The 27277-nt window shown below is 36.7% G+C and overlaps 1 protein-coding gene across 2 annotated transcripts in view; it reads left to right on the top strand.

Moving 5' to 3' along the window:
* NDUFAF2 (NADH:ubiquinone oxidoreductase complex assembly factor 2) overlaps positions 1 to 27277 on the top strand; it is a 151333-nt gene that overhangs the window by 122746 nt on the left and 1310 nt on the right. The gene's annotated exons all lie outside the window — the stretch shown is intronic.

The following is a 27277-nucleotide window of genomic DNA, read 5'->3' as shown; positions in this document are numbered from 1 at the left end:
TAAATGAACCCATATCAATAAATTATAGATAAGTACATGGAAAATAAACAAACTTCATTTATTATCTCCAAAAAAGTAAACCTTGGGGTAGAAGGAAAAATAATCCTAGTATATAGATAACTCACTTGTTGATAGTGTTTACTCATAATAATATAAATATTGAATATTGATCTACAACTATATTGAAGATATAGAATGGGATAAATCCTCATTTTCAGTAATAAGAAGTTAATATACAATGCTTGAAACTGAAAAATAAAGAAGTGATAATATAAGAATGTTATGGAAGGGTTAGGCAAAGTTTGCTTGATAGGTGTCAAACACTTTTGTGGCTCCCTGGTTTGGCCTGTACCATAAATATCAGCTAAAAGAATATGAAGTAGTTGCTTCTGGGGAGAGGGAAATAATATTTTTCATAGTAAGTCTTTTAGGACGATGTGGGCTTACAAAATATGTGAATATGTAACTTTGACTTAAAGAAAATAATTTGAAAAAACACATACACAATGCTACATAGATGAGGGGTAACCAGATTTTTCTTCAGAGCACCTGACAGTAAATATTTTGGCCATTGTGAGATAATCTCTGTTGCAACTATTTAACTCTGCCATTTTACTGTGAAAGCACTTATGGACAATATGTAAACCAGAAAGTGTGGCTGTGCCCAATATAACTTTGTATACGAAACAAATGGCATCTGGATCCTAGTTTGCCAACCCCAGCTGTTGATCAGTGGTTTTCAAATTGGGATACTTGTACCCTGGGTACACGAAAACTTTCTATGGGATATACAGGTATGGATAACTTTAAAGCAATTAATTTACATATTCTCTCTTTCCATATGTAGTCCTTCCTAAAAAAGTTCTGCCTGAGAACTCCTTCTGGTCTGCCAGTTCTCCGTTCTGACTTCTTTCATAATTCTGTGTCTTTCAAAAGAAAAGCTTACTTCTTGTCCATCCTAAATCTTACTATGGTGCATTGCCTTGCAGTTTAAAAATCAGGGTAGCAAACAAAGAGACTACTGGAGAGTCTCTCCTGAGAGAGAGTCCATTGAGAACAAAACAGAGAAAGCTTCAATAAAAATTATTGAAAGGGGCAACACATTATTTCATCCAGGTGACAAACTCATAGCAAGTCTGCATGCCTTATAGTTTCCCTGTCTAGCTAAGCTAGCTATCCATTTATCTATCTCAAAATTAAAATTCACAAGGTAGAAAGTTGTCATGGGGACACATAATAACACATTTATTTGAATGTAAAAATTAAGTTAGACTTTTTCTGACAGAGAGTAAGTCAGATTTGGGTGATTGGATTTGACAATGAGGACTGGCTTTGCCAATTAAGTTATATGGTTATATTTTCTGTAAATTGAATAAACTGAACTGCAGCTCCAAGGCTTTGACAAAAACATATTTAAAGCATGCATTTGATATGCAATAAACTGGAAAATACATCCTTTGCCATTATTTAAGTGTCAATTTAAATATGCAAGGTGGTACATAGTTTTTAAAAGTGTTAGGAGATAAGTATGTAAAAAATTTAAAAAATCACTGCTGTCTTGTTTATAGATATATAAAGATATAGTGAAAGTACAGAAACATGCATGAATAAGTAGTTATTGCTACTGAGGAAGGAGAACGTGGATGGGAGTGGTCACAGAGTATTTTATTGGTCATATCTGTAGTACCTTTTTTCTTAAGTTGGACGGTGGTCATATCTATAGTGTTTTCTTTCTTAAGTTGGTTATATTTATAGTGTTTTATTTCTTAAGTTAGATGGTGGGCACATGAGTATATTATATTATTAGCTATATTTATACACATGAAATATTTCATTTAAAAAGAGTACAATGAAATCTTGTAATCATATATTTTAAGGGAACATGTTGGGTCCCTGATAGAAAAATAAGGTATTCAGAATAAACTGAAAAATGAAATGCTTGAAGTTCTGAAATACCAAAAGCACTTAAGGAATTACATAGCAATATGAATAAGAAACAGTGTGGTTTAGTTTTTGGAATTCCATTTTAAAGACTTAATGCTTATATAATTTTATTGTTCATTCAGTTACTTATCAGGCATCTAGTATGTGCTTAATAGGTAATATAATTTCTTTGTAGATATATGTTGTACATACCAACTTGTCCTAGATATCTTAACTCTGTTAAATTATGTGTAAACTGCTTTTAGTATCATTTTTTTTCCCTCTGTGAAACTGAATTAGTCTGATTCTTTAAGGCTGCAAGGAAAAAACATTCACATGTTGCCTTCAGAAATTGGATCTTACTGCAAGTTTACACAGGATCATTATATCTTCAGTGGTACACTCATTTTGAGATCTTTGGTTTCCAAGATTGCAAAGGATATACCTGAGCTTGATCAACATACCATTCTTTATTTATCTGCCAGCATTTCTGCCTCCCCAAAGGAAAAGATGTGGTTGAATGAGTTTACCACCGTCCACAATGAAAGATCCCTTTTGGGCTGAGTTTTATGCCAGTCAGTTGACCTCTTTCATACCTAACTCATTTGTGGCTACCTTTAACCATACCAAGAAACAGGCTTGTCCCCATTCAGGAGTGCCTGAAGCTCGGAAGTTTATACCTGCCAGTGTAATTGTTGGGGACTTTTGTGACTCTCTGGCTTGGCCTATGCACTACGTTACTTCATTTTTTTCCTATATTTTATTTAAAAATTAATATAACAATAATACTTAATAGAAATAATAAGTAACCCCAAATCCTATGGCTGGCTGCACAGTTCTTAACTTTAACAAGTTAATTTACCCATGTATACATCGGCACATAATTGTAATTTTGATATGTTTATTGTTTTGTATTCTGATGTTTTTGTTTAACTATCATAATAAAGGATTTTTAAAAAAGCTCTTGAAGCACAATAGCATAACACTTAGAGATGTCTTTTCTATGTACCTTCTTTGGTATTGATCTCTAGCTTTGTAAAAACTGAGAAAATATGAAATTTGCCATGCTTCTCTAGAGAAATGTGGTAGGAAATGAAAGTGAATCAGATGAGTATTTTGAGCTCCTCAGAGTCTATACTCTTAACCATAAGCTAGTGAACCTCTCTAACTATAGGTATTTATTTATTAATTGTGCAAGAAATTTTTGCTAGTTTATGTTGTAAATCTTCTTGGTTTTCAAAACATTGATTTTACTTACTGAAAGGTAGTATCTCAAATTTCAAACATCCTATCATTCTCAGTCTAAAAGGATTGCTTCTTATATACTTTTGTACAAAGCTTAGATCTGAGTTTGGCCTTAGTTTTGGCACATATTTTCTTCTATTTTGACCTTTATCTGACTTTTGAAACAGAATATAAAAGGTTTTTTTAAGTTGTATATAAAGTGCTATCATTATTTTTAGATATACTCGTGGTCAAGTTCTTTTGAGATTCATCATAAACCACTGGATGCATATTTTGAAGTGTACAGACTTAGTCCTGAATGGTTAACCTTCTGAGTCCTATCGTCAGTCACTAAGACAAGCCCGATTTAGGTTTTAAAACTGGATTTACATCCAGAGTGAAAAAGGTTAAGGGAGTTAAAGTGAGATTAGGGTTTCTTGTTTTGTCTTGTTCTGTTTTGTTTTTTATCCATGCTTTTTCTCAGTTATCTCACCAAAACCATTTCTTGTCATTTTCCTCCTATTCATTATTGTGATATTCCTCACAGTCTAAATTTTAGAAAAAATAAATTGCTGCTGATCACTTTTATCAGATGTAATTTGATAATTTGATTTACTCCCTGAAGAGCAAAGGGTGTGGGTGCCACATTTAGCACCCCAACTTTTAAGACTCCCACCTAAGGAAAGGGCCCCCGTAACGCATAGCTCTCAAAGCCAGTGGGGCTTGTATCTATGAGACCCACAAGACTATAGCAAACAAAGAAGCCGTTATTAACGGATGGGAGTACCCACCACAGCTGTGCAGAGGGGAACAGGTAGAAAGGCCATTTCCCTGAAAGGGGCCCATCTGCATAGTTTGAAAGCTGCCACTTGTGGGTCAGGCTTCTAATTTAGCACACTGTCTAGGGGATGGCTACAATCCCCCCTGGACGCCAGGGAAACCAGCAGACACCTCCCCGTCTTCTCCCTCTAGACCACTCCAAGTTGCTGTTATCTCCCTGCACAAAGCTTGTACATGTATCTAGTGCCCCAGCTTTTGCAGCAGCTGCCCAAAGGGACAGATCACTGGATCACCTGGCTCGGTAGACACTGAGGCTTGCATTCATGAGCCCCACAGGACTATAACAAACAAAGAAGCAGCTCTTAATGGGCACAGGAGCACTCTTCTCTCCCCATCCACACTCCCACAGTTATATACCTGGGCCCAGAACAGAGGAAACAGCAGAAAGTTTATTTAAAGAAATAATGGCTGAAAAGTCCCTAACCTGGGGGGAAAAACAAATCCAGATCCAGGAAGCCCGGAGAGAGTTCCAAATAAAAGGAATCCAAAGAGGCCCACACCAAGACACATTATAATTAAATTGTCAAAAGTTAAAGACAAGGAGAGGATCTTGAAAGTAACAAGGGAAAAGCAACTTGTTACATGCAAGGGAACCCTCATAAGACTGAGAAAATTTGCAGGCTACAAGGGAGCGTCATGATATATTCAAAGTGCTGTAAGAAGAAAACTGCCAAGAACTCTACCCAGCAAAGTTGTCCTTCAGAATTGAAGGAGAGATAATGGGTTTTCCAGACAAACAAGAGCTGAAGGAATGTATCACCACTCTGTGGACCTTAAAAGGAATGTTAAAGGGGGTTCTTCAAGCTGAAATGAAAGAATATTAATTAGTAACAGGAAAGCATGAAAGTATAAAACCACTGGTAAAAGTAAATACATAATTAAAATCAGAATACTCTAATGTTGTAATAGTAATGTGTAAATCACTTATAACTCTAGTATGAAGATTAAAAGACAAAAATATTAAAAATAACAATGATTACCATAATTTGTTAATGGTTAACCCAATGTAAAAATGTAAACTGTGATATCAAAAACAAAATGTTGAGGGGAATGTAAAAATGTGGAGCTTTTGTACGTGTTTGAAGTTGTCAGCTTAAAACAGACTGTTATAAATATGTTTTATGTAAGCATAAAATATAAAATATTTTATGGTAACCACAAAGCGAACACCTATGATATATACAAAAAATCAAGGGAAAGGAATCAAAGCATAACACTACAGAAAAATCAGATTACAAAGGAGGATAGCAAGAGAAAAACAGAGGAATTACAAGACAACCTGGAAACAGTGAACAAAGTAGCAACAGCAAGTTCGTAATTATCAATAATTTAGGTATAAACAGACTAAACTCTCCAAGCAAAAGCCATGGTAGAGTGGCTACCATGTGGTATGAACTACCATTCGACCCAGCAATCCCACTTGTGAATATATATCCAAAGGAAATGAAAACTTTATCTCAAAAGGATATTTGTAGCTACATGTTCATTGTAGCATTAGTCACAGTAGCCACTTAGGAAACTACCTAAGTGTCTGTCAGTGGATGAGTGGATCAAGAAAATATGGTATATATACACAATGGAATGTTATCCAGCCATGAAGAGAAGGAAGTCCTGTCATTTGCAACAACATGTATGAACCTTCAGGATATTATGCTAAGTTAAATAAGCTAGGCAGAGAAAGACAAATACTGCATAGTATAACTTATATGTGAAATCTTAAAAAAATAACAAACAAACAAAAAAGAAAAAAACAAAGAAGAAGAAGGAAAGAAAAGAAAAAAGTCAAACTTACAGAAACAGAGAATAGAATGTTGGTTGCCAGAACCTGGGGGGTATGGAAAATAGAGGCTGGTAAAAAAAAAAATACTGACTTTCAATTATAAGATGAATAAGCTCTGAGGATTTAATGTGTGGCATGGTGACTATAGTTGATAACACTGTATTGTATAATTGAACTCTGCTAAGAAAATAGAACTTAAATGTTCTCACAAAAAGAAAACAGTTGAATATTAGAGGTAGTGGTTGTTTCATTAGCTCAGTTGGGGGAGTTCTCTCACAATATACATGCATATCAAATCATGTTGTACACTTTAAATATGTTACAGTTTTATTTGTCAGTTATACCTCCATAAAGCTGAAAGAAGTTTAATGTAGCAAATTCAAGGAATCTAAATAATTAACAACAAAAAATCAATTGACTATTTAAAAAAACAGCTTGTTGTTAGCTAAATATTAACTATGAGAGTTTATATACTTAAAATTTGGAAGTGACTGGTTTCATTTCATATGGGCCAGTTCTGCTTTTGAACTTAGATAGCCTTAAATCCTGGCTACAATGATAATAAATAACCAGCACATTATGAAATAGTATTACAGATCAATGCATTTTGCACTGTGTGCCCCCAATCCTCTGCTTATCATTAGCTTAGAAGTTTGATTATACTAAGAGCCAAAATACAATAGTACTAAAAGAAAGATCCATTTCTGTGGAAGAGAAGTGTTTTTTACGTAAAATAAATGCCACAGATTTAGATATTTGCTTAACTTAATTTCTTTCTTATTAAAAATTTTTTCTTTTATTTGTACTTACATACTTTTATTGGGTTAAAAAATTGCTTTTTATCTTTGATGTATTGAACTTCTTGATATGTAGTAATAAGGTTTAAATGTTTTCTCAGTTGCACAATTGGTGACATGTTAAAGAGGAAAATAGTTGTTTGCCCTGTCTTCTTTTAAACTGTTTCTAGCTTTTCTATAATTATTTATTTTGACAGTCTTAAGACAGGGAAGAGGTATAATTTAGTGAGGACTAATAAGCATAAGGTTCAGTAATTGTCTCCCCCACAAAAATCAGACTAATTGCATTATCTATGGTCACCAAATTAATGACAGTTTATCATAAAAACATTTCCTTTCATATGTGTTCATTGAAAATAACCTCCCTAACAAGATTTTCTGTTGAATGATTTCCAAATTTTTATAACCAAATGGATATTTTTGCCAAGAAATTTACATTGCATAGTAATTTAAATGCAATAATTATAAAAACCCAGACATATTATCACACGAGTAATACGTGTTAACAAAATTCATTTGTGTATTGGAAAAATATTTGCATGTAGTAAGTCCAATGATATATTCATTGGAAGTTAATGTATTACATAATCCCCTAACAAAATATCACAGTTGCCTCTCAAGTTAAGAAACAAAAGTAAATGATAATCGTAGAATGTAAATACTGTTAACCTATACTATGCAAATAGAACTCAGCTTTTGTTCAACTTAAATTTGTATTAGATTTTTGAATCCTAATATACAGGTATTCTTGAAAAATTCCTAGATAGGAACTTTACTAATTCCTGCCACTATTAAAATATATTTTAGTCCAAAGGAAAGAAACATTCTTTAGAATTATCATTTAAAAATATCCATCTAACCTGAGTATCATAGTTTTTTCTTGCCAGAATGAAAGGGTCCAACCCTCATATCTTTGAAGTGAAATCCTTATCTAGCAAGTGGCAAAATATCCCATCCTAACCTTCAGTTTGTGTCCTTATTAACGGATACTGTTCAGAGAATTAACTCACTGTTGCTAAAGCTTGTGCCTAAATACCTGAAAGAAACTAAGTTTACAAGTTCCTAACTTTTGGAGTGCTCTAGCATCACAACACTCCTCCTTTTTATCCTAAATTAATAATATGGTATTTTTTTTTATTGTTTTTTTGTGGCTGCATCGGGTCTTCGTTGCTGCGTCCAGGCTTTCTCTAGGTGCGACGAGTAGGGGCTACTCTTTGTTGCGATGCACCAGCTTCTCAGTGCTATGACTTCCCATTGCAGAGCATGGGCTCTAGGCACGTGGGCTTCAGTAGTTGCAGCACGTAGGCTCAGTAGTTGTGGCTTGCAGGCTCTAGAGCGCAGGCTCAGTAGTTGCTCTGCAGCATGTGGGATCTTCCCAAACCAGGGATGGGAACCATGTCCCCTGCATTGGCATTTAGATTCTTAGCCACTGTGCCACCAGGGAAGTCCCTGTATTCATTTCTGAAAGTGAACTCTAGTGATAGATTTTGAAACCATCAAAAATACTTCAGATACGGATGTGTATGCACTCTTTTTTTTTTAAAAGCTCTTTATTGGGGTATAATTGCTTTATACTGTTGTGCCAGTTTCTGCTGTACAACAAAGTGTATCAGCTGTATTTATACATACATCCCCATATTCCCTCCTTCCTGTGACTCCTTCCCACCCTTCCTGTCCCACCCCTCTAAGTCATCACCCATCATCGGGTTGATCTCCCTGTGTTATGCAGCAGCTTCCCACTAGCTATCTGTTTTACATTTGGCAGTGTATATATATCAGTGCTACTCTCTCACTTCGCCCCAACTTCCCCTTTGTCCCTCTGCCCCCATGTCCTCAAGTCCGTTCTCCAAATCTGCATCTTTATTCTTGACCTGTCACTGGGTTCCTCAGTACCATTTCTTCAGATTCCATATATATGTGTTAGCATACAGTATTTTTCTCTTTCTGGCTTACTTCACTCTGTGTGACAGATTCTAGGTCCAGTGGATGTGTATGCACTCTTGACTGTCATAAAAACAGTATTGCAAGTCCTTGAATCAGAAGAATTTCCTCAAAGTTCACATATAACTTGCCTGACTCAGTAGCCACAGTTGTCATATTATTCCACTGTTATAGAACTTATACTCTAGTCGGAAAAACAGGCATGTAGCAAATACCAAAAATGGACCATTACAAATTGTAAATAGAGCTCTAAGGGGAAAAGCAAAGATTCTAAGAACAAAGGGACAGCTTTCTTTAAATGAGATGTTTAGGGAATCTACTCTGTGGAGTTTATATTTAGGCTGAGACCTGAAGGACAAAAAGGAACAAGTGAGACAAAGAGTGAATGGCATGACAGCTAAGCCAGATACTATAATGAAAATGTTGACAAATTTGACAGCATAAGAAGTTTTTACTTTTTCGTTAAAAAATCCTAGGTAAGGTTAGAGGCAAACCAAAGATGGGGTGGGGGTAGTTTTTAAATACAGTGCAGATAAGGATTTTTTTTTTTTTTGTATTGACAAATTTGTGGGGAAATAAGTATTTTCATTCACCATAGGTACAAGTGTAAGTTGATGTTGACTCTTTAGAAATCAGTTTTCCAAATAAAGTTGGCTCTCCATATCCATGTGTTTTGTGTCCATGGATTCAACCAACCATGGTCTCTTTTTGGTTGAATTCACGGATGTGAAACCCTTGGATATGCAAGGCCAACTGTAAGAGACTGGAGCATCCGAGATTTTGGTGCCTGCAGAGGTCCTGGAACCAATCCTCCCCAGATATTGAGGGACAGCTATATATGGGAACATTTTGATGTAGTAGTTTTGGTTGTGAGAAGGTATCCTAAGGAATGATTGGCAATTGTGTAAAATTTTATACAAGAATGTTGATTGTAGTATTGTAAAATATGAAGCATCCTAAACATCAATCTATAGGGGATTGAGTGAATAAATTATGTTACCTGTGTACAATGAATACTAGCTACTATGCAGCCATTAAGGATAATGTACACAGTGGAGTGAACCACCAACAAAAGGAAAAAGCAACCCACTGAGCGGGAGAAGATATTTGCAAATTATGTATCTGATAATGGGTTAATATTTAAAATATATAAAGAACTCATACAACTCAATATTTTTAAAAAGTGGATTAAAAAAATGAGCAGAGGACCTAAATAGGCATTTCCTAAAGAAGAGATACAAATGGCCAACAGGCACATGAAAAGGTGCTCAACATCACTAGTTGTCAGGGAAATGCAAATAATACAAATCAAAACCAAAATAAGATATCACCACACACCTGTCAGAATAGCAGTTATCAAAAAAACAACAAATAACAGGTGTGGGCAGGGATGTGGAGAAAAGGGAACCTTTGTGCACTGTTGGTGGGAATATGAATTGGTGCAGTCACTATGGATAACAATATAGAGGCTCCTCAAAAAATTAAAAATAGAAGTACCACATGATCCAGCAGTTCCACTGCTGGTTATTTGTTTGAAGAAAACCAAAACACTAATTCAAAAAGATATATGCACCCTAGTGTTCATTGCAGCCAAGATAGTGAATAAGTCAGAGAAAGACAAATACTGTATGTTTTCACTTACATGTGGAATCTGCAAATGGACGAACATAACAAAACAGAAATAGACTCATAGATACAGAGGACAAACTAGTGGTTACCAGAGGGGAGAGAGGTAGGAGTAGAAGCAAGATAGTTGAAGTGGATTAGGAGGTAAAAAGTACTAGGTACAAAATAAATAAGTTACAAGGATGTAATGCACAACACAGGGAATATACTCAATGTTTTATAAGAACTTTATTAGAATATATAATCTATAAAAGTATCAAATCACTATATTGTACACCTGAAACTAATATAATATTGTCAGTCACCTATACTTTAATTGAAGAAAATAAAGAAATAGTAAAGAATAAGTAGTAAAATATACATTAATTTCAAAAAAAGGATGATATACATCTATATGTTGATACCAAAAGATATCTGGAAAATATTAAGTGAAAAATCAGTTTATAGAACAGTATGAATATCTTATTTATAATTATAAATATACATTTGTAAATGAGATATATTCATATTATAAATGTATATATAAGGGAAAGTCTATAATTATATACTCCAGACTTTTTAACAGTGAATATGAAATTATAAGAGATTTACACTTTGACTTCATAGATTTTTGTTTAAATTTCAGTATTTGTTTCAAGATATATCAGTATTATAGAAAAAAAGTGATTTTGAGGGGAAAAAAGAACATTCAAAATGAGCTAAAAAAAGATCGGTTTACTCCTTTGCTGGTTTACTATTTCAAGTTTTGTGTTTCTTAGTAAACCCAAAGGGCAGGCTGATTAAATGAGAAGGATATGGCAATAGCAGGCAGTCACCAGTTAGCTTGTATTTAGTAGTTTATCATTTCTCTCTTCGTACTGGAATTTAAGCCTTATGAGAGCAGGAACTGCCTCATGTCCCCTGCCGTATCTTGTGGATCTAGAAGAGTGCCTAGCTCAGAGTAGGAGCTCAGTCATATCAAATGAGTATGTAAATGAGAGAGGTTCTAGCTGAGGTCTCTAGGTGAGTGCCTTAGGAAGCCCCTTCCTTCTCTGCCCTTGAGTTCCTTTTGCCTTTGTTCTTATTTCTCAGTGACCATTTTGCTGCCCTCCCCCCAGTTCCCGTGAGAATTCTCACCCCATCTTGTTTCTTCATTTCCTGTCTCCATTTGTCTGGGACACTCCTGAGCCTTTTTCTCCTGACACCAAATCTAAAGGAAGCCTGGCTCCTGGGCTACCACTGGTGCCCAGTTGAGCTTACACCTGCTTGCTCACCTGATTGCCTTACCTTTAGAACTCACTCTACAATCCTAATTAATTCTGGCCGTTTCATTTTTCTTAGGAGAAAATATGTTACTGTGCTTCCTTCCTTTTATTGTCCCTCCTTCCCACCACATCATTTCGGTTGGTTTCATCAGCTGCTGCTCTTCTGGGAATTCTGCCCTCCTCCTGGTATAATTGCTGCAGACAGCCTCGACTGCCTGTCGGTGCTACTCACATTGCCTGAAGTGGATATTGTTGTTATTGCTGGTGTAGTGGTAGTTGTTTGTCTGACTGCTGCATTCCTAGTTGGCCACATGGTCACCTTCTCCCGCTGTCTACTGCTACCTACCCTTTCCCAAGCCAATCCTCTTATTACTACCTTCTCCAGTCCCACAATAGGAAGGAAGATGCTTGGACACTCTTTGGAGGGGTGAGGAGTGGAGTCCTGAGCTCCATTTGAACTGAGGATCACATACCCATCTACCTCCCCACAGTACCCTTGCTTCTTTAGGGAAACAGCACCCGCAGTCCCTCTGAGATGTCAGCAGCCTGTTTTCAAGTCTCAGTCAGTCATAGTCACTATGGATGAGGTACGGTGATTCTATCATATTGTATTTTTTATTGCAAATATGCTACACTGTGGTTAAATTGCTTAATGTATGCTAGGCAGGGAATATAACCATCTTTATAAAAGTATTTCTTTGAGGGGAAAAAAATGTTTTAGGTCCAAAATAATCAGTTTATTATTAAATTTTCTTACTTTAACGCCTTCCTAAGTTAGGATCTTTGTATTTGAGTGGTGATATATTTTAAGGCAAATACTTACTGGTTGACAGGTAAAGGGTACACAAAGAGAAAGAGAGAAATAATTTTTTCTTAATTTTTAAAAGAGCAAACTGAGTCTTTACCACATTCATTTTTTTAAAAACTAGTGTAAGCTCCCAAGAATATCAATAAATTTGTACCTGTCTTTTCTTACTTTTCAAGTTATTAAGACTTTTCTAGCATATGAAGAGAAGGGCTTTAAGTCACTTAGCATCAGAATTTGTTTTATTAATGACGGAATATGATTTATCATTGATTACTAGCTATTGAAGTTTAGATTTGGACTTATAACACAATTGCAAAATATAAAGTTAACCTGCTCTGTTAACAGTTAGTAAAGTGCATATGCAGATCCAAATTCATTAATTCAACAAATATATATTGAACACCTATTATGTGCTAGGTATTCTAGGCAGTAAGTGTGGGGGGAAGAAGGAGGAGGGAGGTAGAAAGGGCAGTCAAAAACCCATTCTCTTTGACATAGCAGAATATATATATACACCTTTACCCTCTGCCTTAGCAATCCAACTTCTAGGAATCTCCTCAAAATTATCTGGTGAAAATATGTGATTTGGCATAATTCACTGTTTGTAATAGAAATAGTGAATATGATGTAGCGAAAGACTAGAAACAACCCGGATGTCTATCTGTTGATATGCCATGGTATGGCTGCCTGCCCACCACACTCCCTGCACCTGAAGCAAGTCCTTTCTTGAAGGGGGAGCCGATCAGAATATCTCCATTATCTGTCATGGCAAGTTTGGGTTTTGTTCTAAGGATCCATTGAAGAATTGTTAGTGGGAACTGGCATGAAAGGTCAGGGGTTGCCATGTGGTTGTTAGATCATAGAGGACCAAGGAGATCTGTTAGGAAGTGATTGTAATCTAGGAAAGAAATGCTGTTGGCAGTGAAGATGGAGAGAACCACACAATTCAAGATACATTTTTGAGGAAGAATTGATAGGACTTAGTGCTAGGTGGATGTTGGAGGTAAGGGCAAGTAGGAATGATTTTAGCTGTGTAAGGGAGGCTGCTTTAGCTGCTGCTGGCGGAAGTGCTGCTTCCCACCATAGACATCCCAGGAGCCGCTTCCTCCTCCCCAGATCCAGGTCTGCCTTTGATGTGTCAGAAAGGCTACCTTGAGAGTATGGGGGTTAACTTTCAGGGCTGCCCATTAGCTGGATGGCCCCTCTCTATGTACGTGCAGTGGGGCATCACCTTGGAGCTTGTCTGGATCTTAACATGTGAAGAAGGGGAATAAGGTGAGGCCCCAGTGAAACAAGGCAAAGCTGCCAGGTGTCAGGGGAACAATGCAGTGAGGTAACAAACTACTGAGCCCAGCTGTATGCTGAGCACTGCGTGGGGCCTGCTGAGAACTGTGCGAGACAGCCATGAGTAGAGGAAAGAACGCAGTGGAGACAGAAGCTTCTGTTTCAAGTCTAGGCTAATTGTGTGACCCTGAGCTAGTCCTCTGAGTCTCATTGGGCTTGGATATATTTAATTTAAAATGTCCGTTAGACATCCAAGTGGAGACTTCAGTTAGATAGTTGGCTGTATGATTCTGGAGCCTGGAAAGTGGTCAGGCCTCAAAGTATAAGTTTGAGATTCTTCAGCATATATGGAAATGATTACCTAGGAAGAAAGTACAGACAAGGACAAGGGCCTAGAATTGAGTCCTGAAGCACTTCAGTATTTGGAGGTTTGGCTGAGAAGAAGGAGCTAACCATTCAATACAACAGGGGTCCCCAATCTTTTTGGCACCAGGGACCGGTTTCGTGGAAGACAGTGTTTCCATGAACCCAGGGTTGGGGGGTGTTGGTTTTGGGATAATTCAGTGATTCAAGTGCATTATTGTGCACTGTATTTCTATTATTATTACATTGTAATATATAATGAAATAATTATACAACTTACCATAATGCAGAATCAGTGGGAGCCCTTAGGTTGTTTTCCTGCAACTAGATGGTCCCATCTGGGGGTGATGGGAGACAGTGACACCCAAAGTGTGTTGCTTACGTCCAGGCTACTTGTAATCTCATTTTGGTTGTTGTCACTGCAGAAAACCCTGCTTCACAAAGCTAGGATGTTGGATGTGGAAGCAAGCTTTGAGGTGCTTTTGTGGCAATCTCAGGATATTCCACCTTGCCTTTAATCCAGAACGTATGGAGATTTGGAGTTGTCTGAAACATACTTTTAAGGCCACCGTCATTTGCGATCTCAAGCAGTTGATCCTCTTCTAGCACGAACAAAGTCGATTCATCTGGCTTATTCACAAATAGGTCACGGATCCATTCCTTCCCAGGTTGGGGGTCTTTTGTGGATGGAAGTAATGCTCACACTCTTTTGAAAGCTAAGATGGGTGATCATGCATCAGCTGGGAGAAAGAAGGCTCTGGCTCAGTCTCTCAAAATCTCTGCTGTTGTGTGAAATGTGTCAAAAATCCCAATGTTTACTCGTCACCCCCATAATTCCAGATGAAGATTCACTGGCTCGCTTGCCACTCACCTCCTGCTGTGCAGCCCAATTCCTAACAGGACACAGACTGGTACCAGTCTGTGGCCCAGGGGTTGGGGACCCCTGTGATACAAAATACTTGGGTATTTTACAGACATCCCAAATTCAGTATGTCTAAGATGAAACTCCTCTTTTTCTCTGTTTCCTACAGTGGTTAAGGGCATTATCCAGCATCATTCATCAGAAACTTGGGGATTGTCCTGGTCTCCTTCACCTCCACATACTTGATGACCAAGATATTTCTCCTTTTGAATGTGTTAACAGTCTGTCTTTTTCTTTCCATCTCACTATCATTGCCTTTGTTCCTGCCCTAATAATTTCTCACTTGCATTTCTGCAGTAGCACCCTAACTGATTTCTCTATTCCAGTCTTGCCTCCCTCCAATTCAGTTTCTACAGTTGCCAGAGTCATTTTTTTAATGTTAATTCTCTTCCTATGGTTGTCAGATTTTACAAATAAAAATACAGGGCACCTAGTGAAATTTAAATTTCAAACAATAATTATAAGTGTGAGTATGTCCCATGCAGTATTTAGGACATACTTATACTAAAGAATTATTTTATGTTTATCTGAAATTGAAATTAACTGAGCATTCTACTCTTCTAACTGGAAATCCTAGTCTTGCTTCAAAGTCAGAATATTTCAGGATAAAATATAAATGTCCTAACAGTGCAGTATAAGATTCAGTGTGTTCTGACCTCTTCATGCTGTATGAACTGCTTACAGTATCCTGAATTTGCTGTACTGCTTTACTCCTTCATACCTCTGAGTGTGCACTTACCTCTTCCCAGGATGCCCCCTCTTCTCAGTTTTCTGATTAATTCCTATTGTTAAGACTCAGGCATCATCTCTACAAAGTCATTTGTAACCCCCTACTCCCCACCCTGTGGATTATAATAGGAACACCAGCTTTTCTTCTGCAGTCTCATAACATTCTTTGCTTGATATCACATAACTTATCATATTGTAAATTTAATATTTTACCCATCTCTCTTTCCTAGATTGTGATTTCCTTAAGAACAGGGTAAAAAATATTTCTTTTAACTCTATTCTTGGCACGTAGTGGGCTCTCAATGTGTGAAGGAACCAATGAATGAATGAATGAGAAAGCAGAAAGAACCCGTAAGCATTAGCCTGATACTTGGCCATTAGTGCTAACTCAGCTGTTCCCTATCTTGACTCCTCCATAAGCCACCACCTTTGCCTGTCCCCCCAAGGAAGCTTCATAAGAGTCAGAGCCAGGTTTTATCCTCTGTATCCCCAGGGCCTTGAACTGTAGGTGCTCAGTATATATTGATTGATTGAAAAATGCATGAATTGAGTGAATATATCTTGCAGAGCTCCAGGTCTTGTTTTCCCTTGCATCAAGGGACAGTATCCCTCCGTTATGTCCTGGGAGGGAAACCTCCGGCCATGACATTTTTGAATCTCTAGGGCAGATCCTGTATAGCGGGAGCTGCAGCTTCTCTAACTCTGTCTCACCTCTTCTTGCCCAACTCCTCTACTTTCCCTTTCTCAGCCTAGGAGAGAAGAACTCTTTTCTCCCTACAGCAGCTGGCACATAACAGCTCAATAAATGTTAGCAGCCATTCACAGATGGAGCCTTCTTTTTCCTCCAGGGTTCCGGCCTCTCTGCCATTTCTTTCCCAGTCTCAAAGCCCATGCCTGGAAAGCCATGGGGACCTTACATTGCCTTCTCTTCCAGGGATTATGGTCTTTCCCCTTCTCACACAAGGGAGCAAGGTTTTCTTTGTCTCCCACCAGGGCAGTTCAGTTAAATAGGACTAGTATTAAGATGCTCTAATTATTTTTTTATTAATATTTAACTGCTAAATTCCTTTTTCAATTAAATAATTGTGTCTTTATGCTCAAAGGTCTTTTTTTTTTCTTTAGTATATATGGAAGTTCATTTGTTTTATTGAGGGAACTACCACCTGCAAAATTATTAATGACTTGAGCTCTGTGATTAGTTCATTTTAGTGACATTTTGAGATTTAATAATTAATCTGGCTCAAGTTCAAAGAAAGAAAACTCAATGCCAGAAATTCCTAGCCAGCAAGGAATATAAACAAACCTTACAATTGTTCCCTCAAATAACAAGAATCATTGAGATCAGCTTCTTGCAATTAGAAATGTTTTGAAAAAATGCAGGAGAAAAGTTCAAGAAAGCATGTCAAAACAACAAAACTCAGTCTACATGTTCATTATTGTAATTGATCAAAGTCTGTTTGCAATAGATTTGAATGTGAATAAATTAAATGTGACATTGATTTGGCAGAGGCATGCTAGTGATTGGCAAGAACACATTGCAGGAGCAGCTTCTGTTAAAGCAGAACTTGCTTGGTTGTTTCATTCTAATAGATTTCTTAGCAACCCAATGCTATCATACTAACCTAAGCTCTGTCATTTATTTACCCTTTTGGCTTTTACTCCCATCCAGGCAAGATTAAATTCATTTTTGATTACTAATCTAGCAGGCATTGCCTCTGGTCTGAACAGAGCAGCTTTGGTGACCTATGCACCTCCTCCCTTTTTTTCTTTTCTCTCTTTCATATATTGAAAAAGGGTGATCTAATAACTTATTATTTCATCCTGGCAGTTCAACTTGTAGAACTAGAAAATGTAGTTTAATTAAACAATTTGGCAATATTTTCAAGCTGAGGCATTGCTACTGCTTTTGTTAGGTTTGAATTGTTTCTTGATATATTACAAAATTGACACTGTAAAAAGAATATTCATCTTAGAACATTTTGAAACAGTTATAAACAAAATTCCCATATAATTATGTTGATTGTGGGGTGGAATGTGTAGCATATACTGGGAGGCTGCTTTCTGGATGAAACCATTTTACAATAACCAAATGTCTCTAAGGTTTGAGGACCTGTACCATACTTTATGCAAAGTCTTCACTTAAATCTAGTTACTAAATCTTTTTTGTGTTCTTCAGAAATTTTTAAATGGACTCAAAGGCAATGTATTCACACTTTAAAATTTTTAATATTCATTGAAATAAAAATTATTCATTAGTATGTATAGTTTAAATTATGGAAAGAAAATGGAGCTGTCAAAGTCAAATATATTTATATTACGTGTATCACATGGTGTAGTGAGAGGTGAAAATGGATAGGGGAGGATGTATTTAGAAATTTAAATATTTTAGAAAGTTGATCTATCTCTGAGACCAAAACTTTCATTGTATCTTTATCTTATGTGTACTTTGAAAAAATGTATACCTACATCCAGTGGTTATTAAAGATATATTTACAATAAGCTTTTGCCACAAATGTATTGCTAATTTATAATTTTAAATTAAAACTTAAAAAAATTGAGGTTCCTGTTTTTTTGCATGTAATATAACTGAATCATTATAAAATGGCCATGGTTTTGTTCCCATAGAAAGCCAAAAAAAATTCCAGTGACATGGGCAATTTTGTCATTATCCATAAAACTGACTCTTAAGCTTTTACTTGCTTTTGAATATAGTAAACTTTCTAACAATGAAGCACTGTTGAATTTACTTTAAACTGTATTTAGATTTTTTTATCTTGGGATCTCTTTTGTACATAAGTTTGAAGATAGTTATATATGATATACTTGGAATTCACAAGTACTTGAAACCAAATGGAGGTGATTTATAAATACCAAACTCCAGAGGAGCGTGGAGCCAGAATCTCAAAGAAAAAATGGGTTATGTATAACTGTATTCTGCCTGCCTTTTTACCTAGCTGGATTCATCACACTTCTAAAACAAACTTTATAATTCTTTAATAAAGGACTGACCATTAGCTCTATTCCATTTCCAGTTCTATCTGTATAAAAATTATAAAATAATTTTGAAGTCTGTTATTATGGAGTTTTATCTTTAACATGAATATCACACCATCATATATATGTATATAGAGTGTATTACTGAAATACTCCCTGACAGAAGAATTTTCAGTTGACTAGGTTGAGACTCTAAAGAGAGAAATAGGGTTAGGGGAGTGAGCTCCTGAATTATATCATGAAAACAGTTTTTCATTTTTATTTATACATACCTGTGGCACATACACATAAAGCACACTAAATTTAAAAATACTTTAGGGCTTCCCTGGTGGTGCAGTGGTTAAGAATCCACCTGCCAATGCAAGGGACATGGGTTCGATCCTTGGGCTGGGAGGATCCCATATGCCGAGGAGCACCTAAGCCCATGCACCACAACTACTGAACCTGCGCTCTACAGCCCGCGAGCCACAACTACGTGCTGCAGCTACTGAACCCCGTGCACCTAGAGCCCGTGCTCCACAACAAGAGAAGCCACTACAATGAGAAGCCCTCGCACCACAACAAAGAGTAGCTCCCACTCGCCGCAACAAGAGAAAGCCTGTGTGCAGCAACGAAGACCCAACACAACCATATTAATAACTTACTTACTTACTTAATTAATTAAAATAAAGTAAAAGTATTTTAAAAATTTAAGATAAAGTGACACGTTACATATCTTAAATTATTAATAATGGGTAATTTGCAATTTGTATTTATTTTCCCTTGTTCACAAGGTATAATGTGTAGTAATAGATATTTCTAAATGCTGTTGTATATATGCTTAGATCTGTATCCAAATATTCAATTCCATTTAAGAGTATAGACTCAGAATTGTTCACTTCTGCACCTCTTGTCCAAGCGTGGCCCCAGAGATGCAGAATGACTTGAGACAGATACCTGAGACAGGAAAATCTTAGGGTAACCTTTTTAACTCACTCAGATATTTCTCAGCCCTTTTCTTTCTCCAGTACTCATTGAGTAATCTAAACTTTCTTCCAGTCAAGATGGCTTCATCAGAGAGCACCTGTGGACAGCTCTTTCCCGTCTCTCAGATACTAGAGTATGGTTCCAAGGTTCAAGTTTACATTGCCTTGGTTTCCTTTATCTCTCTCCCAAGGCATCATCGCAGAGACCTCTAATCCTGTTCTGCCATTTGTTTTACCTCTTTTTTATAGTTCAAGTCTCCAGTTCTGTTATGTAATGCCTTCCACAGCTATAACTGTATATTAGAGCTGATTTCTTCACCATTTTGGAAAAGTCATGTGTATTAGATTTTCACATAAGGAACTAGATGATTGGAGTGGGATTATATAATTCCTAGTGTATTTGAGTCAACATGTTTGAAGACTGCATATTCAAGCTTTATTTTTGTCTGTATTTTATTTATTGAAAAAAAAACTTTAAAAATCTTTCTGTCATTACTACACTTAGCAATATGCAGTATTCAGTACAACCATAGTACAGCTACCAAAAGGGCTCTTAAGCAGGGCTCTTAGCAAAGAAGTGGCATTGAAAAGGACTTGACTGCAACCTTTTGGGGCTTGAGTTCTCACCACTGAATTAATAAATAGTACACAATAAGTAACCATTAACTTGTCTACACTATGAAAACAGGGTTAAGCTTGTTAAAGGCATCCATAGCTTTCTTTTTTAATTTCCTTTCAATGTACTCCTTCTCAAACAATGGTAATTTATAATTTGACATAGAAAAATATATAAATTGAAACATTTAACACAGTACTTTCACATCTGAGTTTGTCTGTTTTTCCAATATTAAGGTTCTGTAAAAAATTCAACCCTAAGCTAACTTGCTCCAACTGAACACCCCTGGTGACTATTGAAATGCGATAGATTGTCACAGAACAATAGTCATTCATAAACAATATATTTAGGAAAAGTTCTGAAATACCAGATTTTGGTACAGCTGTGCTTTCTCTGTTGTCAGTATGGTTTCTTTCCCTTCTTCACTGAGATTGGTTGAGAATGATATCCTTCAGAACTTCACTCCGGGGGACTCTTTGATGTGACCTTCTCAGGAATGAGTTGACCTCATGCATGACTTTCTGATTGTCCACCCCACCAGAGTCAGCTTCAATGGAGAAGGGCCATTGCTGACATACTGCTTCAAATCCCAGGCCAGGGAAGCCAAGACGGTGCAAGACATGAAAGGTTTGGTGGGCCGAGGCTCTTTGTCAGGTGGGAGTGGGGAGGGAATGGGGCATCATGTCTCCCAGGTAGTGCTGTTAATCTGAGGGCTGCATGTGGTCACAACAGCCCTCTTACATGTCAGGCTGTACTTCTCTATTTAGTGGTAACTGACATCTTTGCAAAGCTTGAGAAGTCCTGCTGGTGGGGGTACAATGATGATAACCCTCAAAATCTATAGTAGTAGTTTCAGTGCACAATGTGATGATGCTTCTCTTGGGCTCAAGGAGCTGGGAGTGGGTAGACATAAAGTTACAGGACATTGAGTACCTAGCAGAGTGTCCCAAAGTCTGGCATTTTTCCTTGCAATGAAGTCTTTCATTCTGATATTTCTGGCACTAGGTAGATTCAGATTTCCATATTGTATCATTTTTCAACCTAGAGTACTTCCCTTAATGTTCTTGTAATAGAGCTTTGCTTGTGACAAAAACCTCCTTTTTTTTTTCTTTTGTCTGAAAATGTCATTATGCCTTTATTTTTTTTTGTCCGAAAACAGACTTTTTTTTTGTTTTTTTTTAAGCTCTTTATTGGAATATAATTGCTTTACACTCTTGTGTACACCAAAGTGAATCAGCTGTATTTATACACATATCCCCATATCCCCTCCCTCCCGCAACTCCGTCCCACCCTCCCCACCCCGGCCCTCTAAGGCATCACCCATCATTGAGTTGATCTCCCTTTGTTATACAGCAACTTCCCACTGGCTATCTATTTTACAGTCAGTAGTGTATATATGTCTATGCTACTTTCTCATTTTGTCCCAGCTTCCCCTTCACCCTCTGCCCCCCCCCAACCCCATGTCCTCCAGTCCGTTCTCTGCATCTGCATCCTTAATCTTGTCCTGTCACTGGGTTCATCAGTACCATATATTTTTTTTTTTTTTAGATTCCGTATATATGAGTTAGCATACAGTATGTTTTTCTCTTTCTGGCTTACTTCACTCTGTATGACAGACTCCAGGTCTATCCACCTTATTACATATAGCTCCATTTCATTCCTTTTTATAGCTGAGTAATAGTCCATTGTATATATATGCCACAATTTCTTTATCCATTCATCTGTTGATGGGCATTTAGGTTGCTTCCATGTCCTGGCTATTGTAAATAGTGCTGCAATGAACCATTACGGTACATGTTTCTTTTTGGATTATGGTTTTCTCTGGGTATACGCCCAGGAGTGGAATTACTGGGTCATATGGTAGTTCTGTTTTTAGTTTTTTAAGGCACCTCCAAACTGTTTTCCATAGTGGCAGTACCAACTTATATTCCCACCAACAGTGCAGGAGAGTTCCCTTTTCTCCACACCCTCTCCAACATTTGTTGTTTCTAGATTTTTTGATGATGGCCATTCTGACCAGTGTGAAGTGATACCTTATTGTGGCTTTGACTTGCATTTCTCTAATGATTAGTGATGTTGAACATCTTTTCATGTGTTTGTTGGCCATCTGTATGTCTTCTTTGGAGAAATGTCTGTTTAGGTCTTCTGATCATTTGTGGATTGGGTTATTTGCTTTTTTGGTATTAAGCTGCATGAGCTGCTTGTATATTTTGGAGATTAATCCTTTGTCCGTTGCTTCATTGGCAAGTATTTTCTCCCATTCTGAGGGTTGTCTTCTTGTCTTGTTTATGGTTTCTTTCGCTGTGCAAAAGTTTTTAAGTTTCATGAGGTCCCATTTGTTTATTCTTGATTTGATTTCCATGATTCTAGGAGGTGGGTCAAAAAGGATCTTGCTTCGATGTATGTATGCCTTCATTTTTAAAGGATGATTCCACTGGATATAGGATTCTAAATTGACAGTTTTTATGTTCTTTCAGCATATTAAAGTCATTCCATTGTTTTATACCTTGCATTGTTTCTGATGAGAACTCAAAATTTTTTATATTTGTTTCATAAATATGTCTTTTTTTGTAGCTTATTTTAAGATTTTCTCTTTATCATTAGTTTTTAGCAGTTTGATTTTGATATGCTTTGGTTTTGTATTTTTCCTACTTGGAGTTTTTTTTAGTTTCTTGAATATGTAGATTTATATGTTTATCTATTTGATATATTTTTAGTTATTATTTTTTCTCCTCCCTCTCTCTTCTCTTTCTGTGATTCCAGTTACATGTATAAGAGACTGCTTAATATTGCTCCACAGCTTACTGAGGCTCTGGTTCAGTTTTTAAGCACTTTTTCTCTCTCTTTTGTTTCAGTTTGGATAGTTTCCATTGCCTTGTTTTCAGATTCATTGTTCTTTTCTTCTGCAGTGTCTAATCTGATGTTAAGCATATCCACTACACTTTTTATTTCATGTATTGTATTTTTCACCTCTATAAGTTCCATTTGGTTCTTTTTAAATGTTTCTACTTTTTTTATCTTTATGTTTTTTCTTTTAAGTCTTTGAACATATTTATAGTAGCTGTGATAAAGTCCTTATCTATTACTTTTATCATTTCTATCATGTTTCTGTTGACTGGTTTTGGATCAGTCTTCTTCTTCATGTCTTGATTGGATGATGAACATTGAAATAGTATATTGTTTACTGTCTGTGTTTTGTTGTCTTCCTTTTAAAAATGTTGAGGTTTTTTGTTTTTTGTGTTTTTTGGAGTATATTTATTTACATGTGAATCAGCCCAAACTTTTCAAGTCTTTATTTTTAAGTTTTGTTCAGGTGGATCTAGAGCTCAATAGGAGTTTCTGCACTAAATGGAAGTGTTTTATATCTGTACTTTCCAATATGGTAGCCACTAGTCACATTTTGGCTGCTAAACACTTGAAATGTGTCTAGTACAATTAAGGAACTAAATTTTAATTTTTTTTTAATTAATTTAAATTTCAACTTTTGGCTAGTGGCTACTGTGTTGGACAGTGCAGACCTAGAGTTACCCCTATTCTGGTGCCAATTTATCCTTACTCCTAAGGAGTGATCTTTCTAAAGTCTTTATACTAAATGCCCTGCAGGTTTGGTGAGGCATCTCTGGCATCTCTGGCTGATTAGCAGTTGTTCAACAGTTGTTCAGTATAAAGCTCCCCACCAGTTATTATTGAGCCAGAAATTGACCTTCCTGGCCCTGTGGTGTCTCATCCTATCCACATACAGTTTAATACTCAGCTGAACATTCAAGGGTACCCCACACAGGTTTCTAGAACTCTTGTGTGTTCTGGTACTCTCCCCTACAAATTCCAGCTTCCTCAGCCTCCCTAACCAACCATCTCTCTCTCTTTAGCTCAGCAAGATCACCAACCTCTGCTTAGGTTCTGTGACCCTGTGCAGCACCCTCCAGCTGAGGTGATACAGGGCTTATCTCATTTGTTTCCCTTCTCTCAAGGATCACAGAACTGCCCTGACTGTTATTTAGTATCTGAAAAGTTTAATATTTTTGTCCAGTTTTCTAGTTGTTTATGGCAGATGAACTAGTCTGGCACAAGTTACTACATCTTGTTTTCAAGCTAGTAGATTATGTCTTACTAACAGCTCTGTTCTCAATCCAGTGGTAATGGTTGCTGACTTTGTTGGAGACTGTAGCACGTTAAATTGGAGATTTTTTCATACCGGCAAAATTATGAATTTTGTTCATTCTTCATAAGGATAGCAATTGATGTAGGGACTCTGCTATTTACAAAATGTTCACAACAAATAGTTATTCAATGTATGTCACAAATTAGTGGGTTAAATAAACAAAGGCATAAGTATTGAGACTATATTTCTACCCTGAGATGAGAAAGAAGGACAGATATAAGTTTGGTATCTTTATTTTTAATGGAATAGAATAAACAATCACTATTTAAAAATCCACCTGTACCCTCTTCTGTTGTACTGTTACTGCCCAGTAGTCAGTTCTTTCCCAGTCTTTACAGCAACCCATTGAAGAAGATAGTATTGTAATCTCCATTTTACACATAAGGAAACTGAGACACAGAGGGGTTAAGCAACATTAACAGGGTCACACAGCTAGTAAATGGCAAAACTGAGACTTATATGCAGTTATTCTTGCTTCAGAGCCCATGTTTTTAACTGCAAACTTTCAGAAGATCTAACAACATAAACAGTATACATATGAGTATTTGAGATGTAAATGTTTATACATACATTCCCATTTTTAGATAAACTGAGACTGGAAAAAGTTAAGTGACTTTCTTGGTGTCACAGGTAGTAAAAGGTAGATTTGGGATTGAAACTATGTGTGTTTGGGTCAAAGAACTATGTGGATAGTCATCAGAGTGCTGGGGTTTTTTTAATGAAAAAGTGAAATATTGGAAACAAAAATAGGGGTAGTCATTAAGTAAATCATGGTATAATACAAGTGGTAAAATCCATACAACTCTTTTTTTTAATGTCAAAGAATATTGACAGGGAGAAAAGTGGTGTGTAAAAGGATAAATATTTGCTTTAAATATGTAAACATCTATGTGAAGACCAACTTACCCTTGGTTTATCTATAAAATGCTGAAACAAACAATGTTTTTATTGATAAACATATTAAGACTTAAAGTGATAATGTTCCAAGGAAATAATGTAAGGAAAAAACCCTTGCTTCATAGTAATTTCTGCTATAAAATAGGATTTGTTACAAAATTACTTCTGTTTATCTTTGTCTACAAATTCCTGTTTTTTCCACCTACTTTCATTTTATCTATTCCAAATATTTACAAAACTAGATTTCCTTTCATAAATGATTTATGTTCTGTTTAATTTTTCTGAAAGCTGTTGGCAGGGGTCTGGTAACCATTAGTTTAAAAAAAAAAAAGACAAAAATTCTTTCCTAGGAAAAACTATAGTCTCCATGTTTTTCAACTCTGAAATCTTTAATCTTCATGTTAAAATAATTAACATATTCAGACTGGCTTTTCATTTGCCTAAATAGCTGTTATAAGAAAGAAACTACTTGCAGACTAATGGTGAGTAAAGAGGAATATGTGAAGACAGGAAAAAAGAAAGAACAGCTCTCTGCCCTCCGTTTCCTTTTATGCAGAAGGCATAGGCTTGCACCAGCTGTAAGACTGCAATAGTAGAGCTGAAATCTGTAAAAGACGATGTGACTGATCCTCTTATACCAAAGCCAAGCAAGCTGCATACCAGCTTCTCAGCAGCGTCTTGCTACCCGTGGTGGGCTGCTAGTGCAAGTTCAGCTCAGTCCGGAATCTTTCATTCTGCTCGGGAGAAAGCACTTCCATGCTGACACACCAGTTCATAGAGGGTCTTGCAGAGTCTGGAGATGAAGTGAAGATGAGATGGCTTCAGACTGAAAAATATTTCTATCTACTTCCATTATTTCCAGTATCATATTGAGGGATTTCCTTTGTGACATATGGTCCCCTAATCTCATTCTCACCTGAGAATTCTATAGGGTGTATGCAAGGCAAAGCTTGACTACTTTCACCCTAACTCATAGCAGCTGTCCCTAAACTCACAGATACTGCAGTTATTAAACTACACTTAGGGAATTGATCTGTGTTATGGAAATTACAAGAATATTTATAAAAGTTTCATTAGATGGACCCTTCTTTGTGTCTAAAATGAAAAGTCTGTAACACTATAATCTCACAAATCTTTCCCTGTAAGTACAGACCATTATTTAAATCTGATTTTAAATAGTGTTAAACCTTTTTGAAGATCTATTATTGCTTGAAATTTATGTTAGAAACAAAAGATTGCATCAAATATTTAAATACCCAGGTGTGTCATTTTTTAAAATGTTGAAATTAAATAACTTGGGAGAATTTGTTTTTGTCAGTGTTGTCAGATATTAATTATGTTGACATTCATATTATAAATAACATGTATATTCTTAAAGAAAAATCAGAAAATACAGATAAGGAAAAGGAACATTTAAAAATTTCACCCAGGGGACTCCCCTGGTGGAGCAGTGGTTAGGAGTCTGCCTGCCAATGCAGGGGTCATGGGTTCGATCCCTGGTCCAGGAAGATGCCACATACCTCAGAGCATATAAGCCCGTGCACCGTAACTACTGAAGCCTGTGTGCCTAGCACCTGTGCTCTGCAACAAGAGAAGCCACCACAATGAGAAGCCCACACACTGCAACGAAGAGAAAGCCTGTGTGCAGTAGCAAAGATCCAACACAGCCAATAAATAAAATTAATTAATTAATTTTTAAAAACCTTATTTAAAAAAAAGTTGGGCTTCCCTGGTGGCACAGTGGTTAAGAATTTGCCTGCCAATGCAGGGGACGCGGGTTTGAGCCCTGGGCCAGAAAGATCCCACATGCCTCAGAGCAACTAAGCCCATGTACTGCAACTACTGAGCCTGTGTGCCACAACTACTGAAGCCTATGCACCTAGAGCCTGTGCTCCACAACAAGAGAAGCCACTGCAATGAGAAGCCCGCGCACCACAATGAAGAGTAGCCCCTGCTCCCCGCAACTGGAGAAAGCCCGTGAGCAGCATCGAAGACCCAACACAGCCAATAAATAAATAATAAATAAATAAATAAATAAATTTATTTATTAAAAAAAAAAACTCACCCAGGGATCCCTGGCAGTCCAGTGGTTAGAACTCCGTGCTTTCACTGCTGAGGGTGCCTGTTCAATCCCTGGTAGGGGAGTTAAGATCCCACAAGCC

The sequence above is a fragment of the Hippopotamus amphibius genome, chromosome 1 (assembly GCF_030028045.1).
Source record: "Hippopotamus amphibius kiboko isolate mHipAmp2 chromosome 1, mHipAmp2.hap2, whole genome shotgun sequence".
In the NCBI taxonomy this organism is placed as follows: domain Eukaryota; kingdom Metazoa; phylum Chordata; class Mammalia; order Artiodactyla; family Hippopotamidae; genus Hippopotamus; species Hippopotamus amphibius.
This window is presented reverse-complemented; position numbering and strand designations above follow the sequence as displayed.